Below are 14,069 nucleotides of genomic sequence, written 5' to 3' on the forward strand. Positions count from 1 at the left end.
GAGGTGGGGGGAAGGTTATGGTAAGGGCAGACCTGGGGACAGTTGGACTGATTTTTTCCATCCCCTGTCTCCCTCCAATCCTCAGTCTTGCTGGCACAAAGGAGGCAGGAGGCAGGAAAGGGAGGAAGCCAGTGGCTTCCGCCTATTGAGGAGGGGGGTGGGGTGGGGGACTTTGTTCTGGGGTCTCCCCTCCCCCCAGCGCAAACATACAATACGGCCCACGTGAATCCTCATGTATGTGCCCCAGGACACAGACAGTTACATGGGTTTCCTAGAGAGCAGTTCCCATACGAAACACAAAGGACCTCTGTGGGCCTGAGAAGCACATACACTCAAACGAACACAGGGCTCTGGCAACAAAGAGCCTTTGAGTGTACCTTGTGTACCTCTCTCATTGTACAGACGGGAAAACTGAGGCTTGCTGTGCTCGAGGGCACCCTGAGGCTGTGGCAAGGCTGGGACTTGAACTTCTGACTTAGTCCTTGCTTTCTTGGTGCCAAACGCTCCACAAGGGCTCACATTAAGCAGACCCAGGGGAGCACACAGGGAGTGTCGGTTGCATAGATAGTCCTCAGTTTAAGCTGCTAATGAAAGCTTCAGCTTATTGGCTGCCAGGTGTCATTCATTTTGCAGCAAACCCCTGCCTATCCCTGGGCACTGGAGCAGCAGAAGTCTGCCCAGGGAGATGCACTCACTCTTGCAGGCTGACAACAACCTGGGAGCAGTCCCACTGCCTTGGCAAAGTCTCTAAAGCCCCATGGATCTTGCCTCTGCTTCCCTCCCAAACTCACCTCTCCCTGCCCTGGCACCCGTTGCTCCACCTCTTGCCACCACTGGCAGATCCCAGAACAGAACAAGATCTGTAGGTACAGAACGCCCACGAGGAGGCCCTTCCAGGAAGCAGAGGGAGCAACCATCGGATGGGCAGCCTTGCTGGTTAAATCGATGACCCCTCTGACCCGGAATGGAATGGTTGGGATGGATGAGACCTGGTGTCAGTTTAGGTGACTTAGGTCTGGAAGTACAAACCCTCCCCCTGGGCCTGGGACATCTTCCCAGAGTCTGTTCTGGGTGAAGGCTTCATTCTCCTCTGAAGGCACCAGGCTCACATTCACTTTTCTCAGGAGGCTGGGTCCCTGCAGCTTGGTTGAGCTGGTTTAGGCCCAGGGCTCTTCTGAAGCTCCCTGAAAAGTCCCAGGAGACGCTTTGACTCCTGGAGTAGCATAGAAAAGGATCAGGAAAGACCTCCCCACCGATGTGTGACCCACAGAGACTCCCATTCCTGGGCCTGAGGATGGGAGGAGCTTTCTCTGGACAAGGCTTTGGGTGGGTTGGGAGTAGGAGCAGGGGGAGAGTGGTGGATGCCTTAGACTTCAGCTCCTCCTGGTGCCTGACCTTTGAATCTGGAACGAAAAAGGAGCTGGAAAGTGCTGGGACTGTTTGTGTGGCAGGATTCACTTTTGTGGAACTTTTCCTTTGGTTCTTGGAAGACCTGGGGGGCCTGATGTCATTTTGCAAATGTATGGAGAGCACTTAGGCAGCATTCATTCTTCTTGGAAGTGACACAGATATTGGCACAGGTATTTGCTTTGAATGGAAAAGTTTGAGACTGCAGGATGCTGGCACATGCAAAGACTCTGAGCCCATCTGCCCTCCCCACTCTCAACTGGGAAACAAAAACTGGTAATAATGATCTGTACATAAATAAAATGTTAATGGAGTTTGTACACAAGAATTTGTATTATAAAACAATATTCTACAAGTGTAAAAGTATTTTTACATGTGTTAAGATTATGCTGCAAGTAATTTAAATAGCATCAGTTTACAAACAATATGTCCCAAATGAAATATTACTGCACAAACAAATTTTGAGTGGGTTGTGTATACATCTGCTGTTGCAGATGTATAAGAAGACTTAAGCCATAATGCACATCTTGAAGTCTCAGTCACTGGAAAGTTATAGGCCAAAAATAATGCAAATATGAAGTTCTACACATTGGAGGATTAACCTCCGAACCCAAAACGAACTCAATTGATAATGGTAGAGTTAAACTCAAGGCACCCGGTCAACTCAAGGTAATTTATTTTTTAACAGCCGGGCTCAGTGGCTCACACCTGTAATCCCAGCACTTTGGGAGGCTGAGGCGGGCAGATCACTTGAGGCCAGGAGTTCGAGACCAGCCTGACCAATGTGGTGAAACCCTGTCTCTACCAAAAATACAAAAATTAGCCGGGTGTGGTGGCGCGTGCCTGTAATCCCAGCTACTCAGGAGGCTGAGGTAAGAGAATCGCCTGAACCTGGGAGGTGGAAGTTGCAGTGGAGCCGAGATCACGCCACTGCACTCCAGCCTGGGTGACAGAGCTAGACTCTCTCTCAAAAATAAAAATAAAAATAAAAAAACTCTTCCTCACTACCATACTCACCTATCAGTTTGGCAGAAGTCTGGGAGTTTTACAACACTGTCTTGGCAAGGTTGTGGGGAAATAGGCATGCTCTATATAGGCATGTTGATGTAACTCTGATGGAGGGCAACTTGGCAATATGTCAAATTCATGAACACATGTATCCTTGACTCACAATTGCATTCTTGGGAATTTATCCTGCAGATATACTCCCACAGTACAAAATGTCATGGTTATTCATTGTAGCATTATATGTAATGGCAGAAAATTGGGACCAATTCCTGTGTCAATCAATGGGGAAATGGTTAAATAAATTTTGATGTAGCTATACAGTAAAATATAACAGCTGTGAAATTAGTTGAAGAAACTCTCCAAGTCTATGTACTGGTTTTTAAAAGCTCTCCAAGACATACTAATTAGTAAGTGATAAAAAGAAGGTACAGAAGTGTATCTCGTATGTTAGCGTTTGCCTAAAAAAGAAAAAAATGGGAATATATATTCATACTACTTGTACAGGTTGAGTATCCCTTATCCAAAATGCTAGGGACAAGAAGTGTTCAGATTTCAGATTTTCTGAATTTTTGGATGTTTGCATATACATAATGAAATATCTTGGGGATAAGACCCAAGTCTAAATATGAAATTCATGTATGTTTCATGCATACCTTATACACATAGCCTGAAGGTAATTTTAAACAATATTTCATATGATATATATGACCCATCCCATGAGGTCAGGTGTGGATTTTTCACTAGTGGCATCACAAAGTGTTCAAAAAGTTTCAAATTTGGGAGCATTTCGGATTTCACATTTTCGGATTGGGGTGCTCAACCTGTATTTGCACAGGGTGAATATCTGTTATGGTATTAAGTTCCACTTTGGAGGGAGTGCTCATTTGGAAACCATTCAAAGAATTTTTTTTAAATTTTTCTTTTATGTTAGGAAAGTAAAGGTCTATCCCCTGTGGCCACCCCAGCGGGTTGGACTCACTGTTCTCCAAGTGACCGTCATGATCAAGAGGGACAGGAGAGCCTGACTCTCCAAGTTCCACTCATTTCCCTTAACAGGTGGCTCAGACAACAAACTACTTTATGCCCCTTAGAACATTCATTTGGGTCTTTTGTGTGGCTTCTTACAATGCCCTTAGGGTTTTAGACCACATGTAAATACATGTGGAAACATTTGACAGACTCTTAAAAATGTCTATGAATTTGATTTAATTTTCTCTATAGACAAACTCCATAGTCTTCTAGCAGAAATGATGGCTCAGTTGAGATCCATTTGGGTGAAATTGTTGTGCAAATTGTGCATAAAAAAGCTGGTGAAATTTGGGACTGGATCAAGAGAGGATGAGTTGGGGGGAAAGAATGAACCTCTCCAAGTTGCTCCCCAAAAATGAAGTCAGGGCTATCTGAATTAAAGTGTCAAATTGGTACTCTTCTAAGTAACAGAGACCTCTCCCAATTAAACTTGCCAGACTGGGGTGGGTTACATGGGTGACCATGCAATTATTTTTCAAAATAAACAGTGAGAGGCCCGGCACGGTGGCTCATGCCTGTAATCCCAGCACTTTGGGAGGTCAAGGCAGGCAGATCGCCTGAGGCCAGGAGTTCAAGACCACCCTGGCCAACATAGTGAAACCCCATGTCTACTAAAAATACAAAAAGATTAACCGGATGTGGTAGCACATGCCTGTAGTCCCAGCTACTTGGGAGGCTGAGGCACAAGAATTGCTTGAACCAAGGAGGCAGAGGTTGCAGTGAGCTGAGATCATGCCACTGCACTCCAGCCTGGGTGACAGAGTGAGACTTTGTCTCAAAAAATAAAAAACAATAAATAAAAAATAAACAGTGAGAGTCCCATCTTTGCTTCTTAAAGTCAAACTATTATATATATGTAAAGTCAGTATGTGAAGTAGAATGCTGCTTTGTTTTGCTCAGTGATTTTAAAGGGAAGGAGTAGTTGCAATTTTCCTCCCAAATTACATTCCTGTGTTCTCCTGAAGCACGCCCTTGTGTCTTGGCTCCTAGAATATTTTGAAAAGTATTTAAGATATTTCTTTGTTATGTGCAACTCCAAACGCTGGCATCTTTTTATATGCCATAAGTGCCTTAACTCTCTGTACTGTTTGTCACAATTGCTTTTCGAAGAACCAAGTAAATGCTGCCCAAACAAATTATAAAGTTTTCTTTTGGTTGAAATAAGCAACACTTTAACCCAATTCCTAAGTTCTGCCTTTGCCTGAAATTGACTTTACTGATAAATCGTTCTTCATACTGATCAGCAAAGAAAGGAAAAATATCTTTTTGTTGTTGTTGTTGTCCAAAAAAAGAAAAAGAAAGTAATTCTTTTAAGATTTTGTTTAGGTTAATAGTAACAATGGTTGGTACTTTCACTTAACTTCAGCAGCAGCTAAAGCCATATTGTCAATTCAAAAACAATTTTTGTTGTTCTTCCAGGAAATAACTGTGTAGTGAGAGGAAGTTTGCAGTAAATGCTTTTGGAGCATCAGGCTGAGGCTGTGTCCCTGAAGCTAGTGTGTGTGTGTGTGTGTGTGTGTGTGTGTGTGTTTTCACTCTAGTCAGAAAAGACATGCCAGGTGTTTGTGACAAGCTGTGATGAGGACTGGAGATTACTTGGAATCCATTGTGTTCTTTTCCTTGTTGGAGAAAGAAAGCTTCTAAAAACAAGCCCTTATTTAAAGGAAGCCCCAGTTAATTCAACAAGGCTCTGAAAGAAGTCCCTTTTATAGAAACTGCTTGACAAAGGCCATTTGGCCCAGAGGAGTCCTGTGAGGTCAGAAACTGAAATCAACCCCCACATAGGGTTCAGGCAGTTAGAAGCTCAGCGTACTTAGTAAAGCATAACAAACTTTTACCCACTTTGGTCAGAATGGAATTTACCCAGCAATGCAGAGTCTTATGCTAGAACACCAACAAACCTCAATTATAATGGCTAACAGTTGCTACAGGTTTATAGGTGCTGGGAAAAGGTGTTGGCTACACCCCATGGACTCTCAGCCTTTTGAGATGGGTGTCACTATTATTATTATTATTATTATTATTATTATTATTATTATTATTTTGAGATGGAGTCTCGCTCTGTCTCCCAGGCTGGAGTGCAATGGCACAATCTCGGCTCACTGCAACCACCACCTCCCAGGTCTAAGCCATTCTTCTGCGTCAGCCTCCTGAGTAGCTGGGATTACAGGCTAATTTTGTATTTTTTTTAGTAGATACGGGGTTTCTCCATGTTGGTCGGGCTCAGGCTCGTCTCAAACTCCCGACCTCAGGTGATCTGCCCTCCTTGGCCTCCCAAAGTGCTGGGATGACAGGCGTGAGCCACCGCACCCAGCTGGGTGTCATTATTATTATCCCCATTTTGCAGATGAGGAAACAGATGTATCCTCAGGTTAGTTAAGTGGTGGTGTTCAGCTTTGACCCCAGACAGTTTGATCCACAGCCAGAGAGCTTAACTATGTCCAAGGCCTGTTAGACTATACTACCTAGACAGGAGGAAGGCCAGCACACCCAGGGAGGCTGCTTTCATCTGCATGTCATCCCTCAAACTCTTAAAAATGATTGAAGAAAAACAATCCTTTTGTATCCAGCATGCATCTGAGATTTTATTCTGGAAAACAATGAGCTCAACTCTGTGCTGTGTGGTGATGGAGTGGTGCCTTTTAAAAGGCAAGGGCTGACCAAGAGAGATGGGCAGGCATGAATTTTAAGGATGTCTTGCCTTTAAGTTCCATCAGGTCCTTGCTTTACCTCAGGTCACTCTGAAATCCTAGAAGAATAGCACACCCAATAGCACATGACACAAGTGACTCATTGTCCTTCTGCCTCAAACAACAGCAGCCTACTTAGCATACAAAACACATTCTATGAGACAAAGCTGGCTCGGGCCACAGCCACGCATTCTTTGCAGGAGCCGCACATGGGGGCTGCTTTCTGGTTGTTCAATCTTACTTTGTTTATTTATTATTATTATTATTACTATTACTTTAGAGACAGAGTCTCGCTCTATTACCCAGGCTGGAGTGCAGTGGCGCAATCATAGCTCACTGCAGCCTCGAACTCCTGGGCTCAAGCAATGCTCCCACCTCAGCTTCCTGAGTAGCTGGCACTATAGGTGTGTGCTACCACCTGGCTTCAATCTTACTTTGAGGATAAGAGGTAGTGACAACACAAGTCCATTAGTGCTCATGATGCATGATTTATTTCGTGGTGACACAGGGATGACAAGGAAAGGCTTGAAGGCAGTGTCTCAACTCCTCTTTCCCTAGCCCTTTCTCCCTGAAGGCATATTGGTGCTTTGCCAGCTCCACCCTTGCCCGCACCCTAAGGAAGGGACACTGGCTCCCACTGGGGAGTCGGAGCGAACTATGGCACCAGCACACAGGTGTGGGCTTCCTGCTCCCCTGGGGAGAGACCTCTCCTACAGGCTTAAGTGTTGCCTGCCCCCAGAGGATTTCTCTATGGGAACTGCTCCAACACCCCTGGAGTCTCAGAGCTGGGGTCTCAGGTGGGCACCAGCTTTCCACCTTTCCCGTTTCTAACAGGGCCCCCATGAGAAAGCAAGAATGTGGCAGAGATGACTGTTGGTATTGCTGGGGCCCAGGGAGGCAGGGCTGGGAGGGGCAGCGTGGTGGGGCAGCTCTGTCCAGTGGGTCTACAGCCTCTGGCCAGCTGCATGGACATGACATCCTCAGGAGAGGGTGTGGTAGTCTCTGGCAGGCCTGCTGAGCTCTGTTCTTGCGAGACCTGGCTACCCCAGAGATAATAACCAAGGGGATTCATAGACTGCCATCGTTACGCCATGCATGTGTGATATCTAATTATCTTCCCAGGTCAGATGTGGTGAGGTGGAGCTGGTGGCTTGGGAAGAAATTGTCCCATGAACCCGAGGTTAGATCCAATGTGGCAGCTCCATGACGTAATCACACTGGAGTTTCAGGGTGGTGTGGTTGGTGATCCATGAGGCTTGGTGAGCTCTCCCCCTCAGGGTTTCATGGCATACGTGGCCCTGGATAGGCTGGTCTCCCCCTGAAGAAGTGAGGAAACCCTAGAAGTTGTGTCTCGAAACATTCCCTAGTCTCAGTCTCCTGGTAAGCTCCACTGAGGATAGATCCTTTGAGCTGACTCAGGGATCTGTGACTTCTTAGGGATAATTGGGTCAGAGGGCTCGTTTTCACAAAGCTTCAAGCACAGCCCTCAGTGGGACTTCCAATGCCAGGGCATGTCTAGGAGGTCAGGGAGGGCAGACTAGGAATAGGGAAAGGCAGCCTTCTGGGAAGGTGGAGTTTGAATGAAGGAGGAAGAGTGTGGTGTCTCTAAGGACAGTCCTAAGTCCCAAGAAGGGGCTAATTCCTCTCTGGGAGGCTGGGGCTGGAAGAGGCCGGAAGCCTGGGAAATGGGCAGCCTTCCTCCAGAGGCTTACAAAGAGAAGGAAGGTGTCCTCTACCGATTCAAAAGGGGCATCTGCTTACAACAGAACAGAGGTCCCTGTACACAGAGTGGAAAGTGTTAACACCACTTCCTTTTTTTATGAGACAGAATCTCATTTCCAGGCTGGAGTGCAGTGGTGCGATCACAGCTCACTACAGCCTCAACCTCCAAGGCTCAAGCGATCCTCCTACCTCAGCCCCCTTGATAGCTGGGACTACAGGCGCATACCACCATGCCTGGCTAAGTTTTTTTAAATTTTTTATTTTTGTAGATACGGGGTTTCGCCATGTTATCCAGGCTGATCTCCAGCTCCTGAGCTCAAGTGATTGGCCTGCCTCAACCTCTCAAAGTGCTGGGATTACAGGCGTGCGTCACCGCGCCCAGCCCGTAACACCAGTTCTTAATCTGGAGTGAGCAAATGAGTTGCCTGGAATTCTAACCATTCATTCATCCAATAAGTTTTTATGGAGCATCTTATTAGCATCCGGCCTGTGAGCATATCTGTGATTGTTTGCACACATGCATTTTCCTGCATTCATTGGCTTCTCTGAAGGGCTCTGCAGCTACCCTAAGGCGAAGGCCCTCAGGCTAGAAGTCCCGTCTGCTGCAGGGAGGGCTTGTGTCTGATGCAGAAGGGAGCAGGTGTGGGGAGGGGCTAGGGCACCTCAGTTTTTTGCTTTCTTAGCACCCATTCCCTGATCTTCTGGTGGCAGCACCCTGAGTTTTCTTAGGAAATATAATCACATTTTTTTTAAACGAAGTGATTGCAATCTGTCACTCCAAAGATTTTGAGGAGTCCAACACCTGGATGGTCAGTTTTACTCATAGGAGCAGAGGAACTTAGCTGCTGTGCCACTGAAAAGGTGCTGGACTGAGAGTCAGAAGCCCGAGTTTGGATTCTAGCTCTGCCACTGATTAACAGAGTTTTTCAGATGTTATCTATAGACCTCTGATTTTGAAGGTTGAGTTAATCATGTGCTTTGGATAAGAGCAAAACCATCGCTGGTCTGTAGACTGCACCTTGGGACCACTCCATCGTTCATATCTAGGACTTGTCTTTGTCAACAACTGCATGCACCCAGGCGCAGTGACTCAGGCCTGTAATCCCAGCACTTTGGGAGGCTGAGGTGAGAGGATAGCTTGAGGCCAGGAGTTTGAGATCATCCTGGGCAATAAAGCGAGACCCTGTCTCCAAAAAATAAAATAATTAGCTGGGCGTGGTGGCACATGCCTGTAGTCCCAGCTACCCGGGAGGATCGCTTGGGCCCAGGAGACAGAGGCTGCAGTAAGCTATGATTGCACAACTGCACTCTAGCCTGGGTTAAGGTGAGACTCTGTCTCTTGAAACAAACAAACAAAACCTGCAGGCCAGGCACAGTGGCTCATGCCTGTGATCTCAGCACTTTGGAGGGCAAGGTGGGTGGATCACGAGGTCAGGAGATAGAGACCATCCTGGCCAATATGGTGAAACACTGTCTCTATTAAAAATACAAAAATTAGCTGGGCATGGTGGTGCGTGCCTGTAATCCCAGCTACTCGGGAGGCCGAGGCAGGAGAATTGCTTGAACCAGGGAGTCGGAGGTTGCAGTGAGCCGAGATCACGCCACTGCACTCCAGCCTGGTGACAGAGTGAGACTCTGTCTCAAAAAAAAAAAAAAAAAAAAAAAAAAAAAAAGACCCGAAAAACAAAACAAAACTGCATCCCTCGTGTAACTTCAATCTCCTTCTGCCGCCATCTGCCCACCACCTCCTGTTTATCTATTTTTTCTACTCACTCTGTCTAGTACACCAGCAACCCATCCTAAAATCCATCGATCCTACCACCTTTTTGGGTTCTCTGCACCCCTCTGTACCCACTTCCCCCTTTAACCTGACCAGATGCTGTGGGCCATCGTTACAACCACTCCCTTGCCTACAGCTCAGCTCCCTTGCCCACTCCCTTCTTGCTTTATCATATTTGCCCAGCAAATCCCTAATCTTGGTGAAATCCCTCTTTCCATCTTCTCTCCACCTGCACTTGGCGGGACTAGAAAAGGAGAAAACTCAGACACCCTAACTGACCGTGCCCATCTACTTTAAAGGAGGCCTGAGGCTGTCTGGCAAGCCCATTACACGGCTGGGCCCATTCTCTCTGCCATGCTCTGGGGTGGTGAATTCACACCTTCTCTTCTCTTCTTCAGCCTCAGCATCCCCTTCCTGCTGTTCACTCAGCTGAGGACACTGCTTCTTATTTCTCTGGAAAAACAGAAGCCATCGGGGAAAGCTTCCTAAGGCTCCCATCACAGACCTAGTGCATTTTACCTGTCTAAGCCACCTTCCTCCAGTGACTCAGAGGGACGCTGCTGCTCCTGTCCAAGGCCAACCCTCCCCGTGCACTTGACCCTGCCCTCTCGATTCCTCAGGGACTCCACACTTGCCTTGTCCCTTCTCTTCCTTCTGCATCATCAATTTCCAGTCTCTCTTGGCTTATTCTGGCCAGCATTACACACATGGTCTAACAGCTCCTCCCCTTAAAGCAAAATCCTCCCTTAGTCCCACACCCCTCTCCAGTGTCAGTCCCATGTCTCTGCTCCTTTTATAGCAAAATTCCTTGGAGGTGTGGTCTCCACTTCTGGTCCCATACTTATGCTTCACTCCAATCAGGCAGTTGTCCCCAGAATGCTCTCTTGTCTCTTAAAACTGCTCTTGGCTGGGTGCAGTGGCTCACACCTGTAATTCAAGCACTCTGGGAGGCCGAGATGGGCAGATCACGAAGTCAGGAGATCAAGACCATCCTGGCTAACATGGTGAAACCCCATCTCTACTAAAAATACAAAAAAATTAGCCGGGCGTGGTGGTGGGTGCCTGGAGTCTCAGCTACTTGGGAGGCTGAGGCAGGAGAATGGCGTGAACCTGGGAGGCAGAGCTTGCCGTGAGCTGAGATCACGCCACCGCACTCCAGCCTGGGCAACAGAGCAAGACTCCATCTCAAAAACAAAACAAAACAAAACAAAAAAAGCTGCTCTCCTTGCTAGGCATGGTGGCTCGCGCCTATAATACCAGCACTTTGGGAGGTCGAGGTGGGCGGATTGCTTGAGGTCAGGAGTTCAAGACCAGCCTGGCCAACATGGTGAAAACCCGTCTCTACTACAGAAATTAGCCAGGTGTAGCAGCACATGCCTGTACTCCCAGCTACTTGGGAGGCTGAGACAGGAGAATCGCTTGAACCTGGAAGGCAGAGGTTGCAGTGAACTGAGATCATGCCACTGCACTCCAGCCTGGGCTACAGAGCAAGACTCTGTCTCAAAAAACAAAAACAAAAACAAAAACAAAAACAAAAAAAACCCTACTCTTGTCAAGGTCACTGGTGATCTCCACTTTGCCAATTTCAAAGGTCAATTCTCATTCCTTATCTTCACAAACCTTCCTGCAGCATTTGACTAACCAAGCTAGCTAAGCCCTTGCCCTTGAAACGCTTTCTTCCCTGGCCAGGACTGTCCCGTATTTGCCTCCTACCACGTGGGCCCCTCCCTGGTCTCCTTTCCTGCTTTTCCTCTCTCCCCTGACTTCTACTCCTGGCACGTCCCAGGGCTCTTCTCTCTCTATATTTATCCTTGAGGGTCTTATCCAGATGCCTGGCTTTGAAAATCATTTACATTTAGTTGGTTCCTAAGTGTATGTTTCTAGTCCCCACTGCCTGTTGCATCCAGGCCACTTGATGCTACACTCTACTTAGGATGCTACCGGGTAGCTCACAGGCATCCAACGTGTCCAGAACTGAAGTCCTAGTTTCCCTCCCAAAGCTTCCCTCCCAGACTCCTCCCACCTCATTAAACGACAGCTCCAGTCTTCCAGTTGCTCAGGCCAAAACTTTGGAGTTATTCTTGAATCCTTTCTTTTTCTCAAGCCCCACATTTAATCAGCCAGTCATGTCAACTTTACCTTCAAAATATATCTGGAGTCTGAGCACTTGTCCCCACCTCCACCAGACTTCCCGGCTGCCACATGTCCTTTCCCCTAGATGATCGCAGCAGCCTCCTAACTGGCCTCCTGCTTCTACCCTGGCCTCCCCTGGTCCGTACTTCATGCAGAAGACAGACAGATTCCTTTATAATGCAAACAGCAGTCCTCTGCTCAAATCCCCAGTGGCTTCCCATCTCCCGGAGAGATCCGGTGAGGCCCCTCAGGAATAGCTCCTGACATGCACCTGGTGTAGCCCCTTGGATCTGCCCCCTTCTTTCTGCACTCCATCAGGCGGCCGCCTTGCTGTAGCTGAACAAGCCAGCCGTGCTCCCGCATCTCAGCATTTGTGCTGGCGGTTCCCTTTGCCTGGAATGCTCTGCCCCCAGATATTGGCATAATCGCTGTCTCACTCTTAGCCAGATCTCAGCTCAAATGTGCCCTCTTCAGTGAGTCCCTCTTCTGACTATCTAAAGTAGCACCCGCCTCTCATGTTCACATGGAGCTATCATGAAGCTGTTTTCTTCCCAACACTTACTGTTATCTGAAATAATCTTATTTATTTCTTTGTGTATTGTTCGTCTTATCCACCAGAATGGAAGCTTTATGGTGGCACAGATTGTCCCAGAAGCTAGCACAGAGCCTACTGCATGGGTTGTCAGGGCTGCCACAGAAGGTTGTAAAGGTCGTTCACTGCATCAGAGCTCCTGGCTGAGGAGCCACACGTGCTGACACCCAGTCTGCCCTCTGTTCTCCATGATGTGGGGCCATTCAGCAGATAGCCATCTGCTATTTAGGAATGTGTGACATATCGGCTGGCTGTGACTCTGGTGGCCATTCAAAAAATATTCATTGAATAAATTACTGAATGTTGGATATGCAGACCCTCTGCTTGTTTTCCTCTGTAGGACTTCATACCAATTACCTTCTCACAGCCTCATTTTCCTTTTCTGTTAAGGGGACAGTTAACATCTATCTCATAGCATGGTTACAAGGATTAAGTGAAATCGTTCATTAAAAAGCTGGCACAAATATGATTCCATTTATATGAAATATCCAGAACAGGCAAATCCATAGAGACTGAAAGCAAATTAATGGTCTTGAAAGGCCAGGGGGAAAGGGACATGGGGAATACTGCTTAACTGGTCGGGGGTATCCCTTTGGGGTGATGAAGATGTTTTAGAACTAGAGTGATGGTTGCATGACATTATGAATATACTAAACACTACTGAATCGTGTACCTGGAAATGGCTAACATGGGGAGTTTTGTGTTATATGAATTAGGTTATGGTATATGAACACCTCAATTTAACAAAACCTGGCACAGTGTCTAGGACGCGGTAGGTGCTCAATGAATATCAGTTGAATCTCATGATTTCCTTGCTTCAAAAATAAAGTAAAACCCTAAGCCCTCCTTGGCACCTCATTGCCCCATCCAGGATAATCCTTTCTTTCCTCAAATTTGTTTCAGAAGGGTATACTGTTGCCATTTTAGATATGGGGGATATGATGGAACCAAGACAGATGCAGAGTCCATTCCCAGAGTTTACAGGCTGGCAGGGAAACTAAAGAGAAAATCACACCCTATATGTTCAGGGATATAGGAGAGAAGGGCCACCATCTACAGGGGTGCAGTGGAGAGCGGGGAAGGCAGGAGTCCCAGGAGAAGGGAGCAGAGCCTGCAGAGCCAGGGAGATGAGAGGGCATGGTGGGTTCTGGGAATAGAAAAGAGTTTGGTGGCCGGGCGCAGTGGCTCATGCCTGTAATCCCAGCACTTTGGGAGGCCAAGGAGGGCAGATCGCTTGAGGTCAGGAGTTCGAGACCAGCCTGGCCAACATGGCGAAAACCCGTCTCTACTAAGAATACAAAAATTAGCTGGGTGTGGTGGCACATGCCTGTAATCTAGCTACTCGGGAGGCTGAGGCAGGAGAATTGCTTGAACCCAGGGGCTGGAGGTTGTAGTGAGCTGAGATCGCACCACTGTACTCCAGCCTGGATGACACTGTGACTCTGTCTAAAAAAAAAAAAAAAAAAAAAAAAAGAAGATAGTTTGGTGTAGCTGCAGCAGAGGAGGCAGGAAAGGTGGGAAGGGATGGCCCTGAGGGTTCAGATTTCATCCTAAGATCTTCAAGGCCAAGTGTGAACTGGCTCCCACCTTCCAGCCACTGTTCTACCATGCCTTGTTTGCATCCCCTCTCTGTATCCCCCTTTTATTTTTGAGACAGGGTCTTGCTCTGTTGCCCAGGCTGGAGTGTGATGGCGCAATCATGGCTCAC

The sequence above is a fragment of the Pongo pygmaeus genome, chromosome 1 (genome assembly GCF_028885625.2).
Source record: "Pongo pygmaeus isolate AG05252 chromosome 1, NHGRI_mPonPyg2-v2.0_pri, whole genome shotgun sequence".
NCBI classification, from domain to species: Eukaryota; Metazoa; Chordata; class Mammalia; order Primates; family Hominidae; genus Pongo; species Pongo pygmaeus.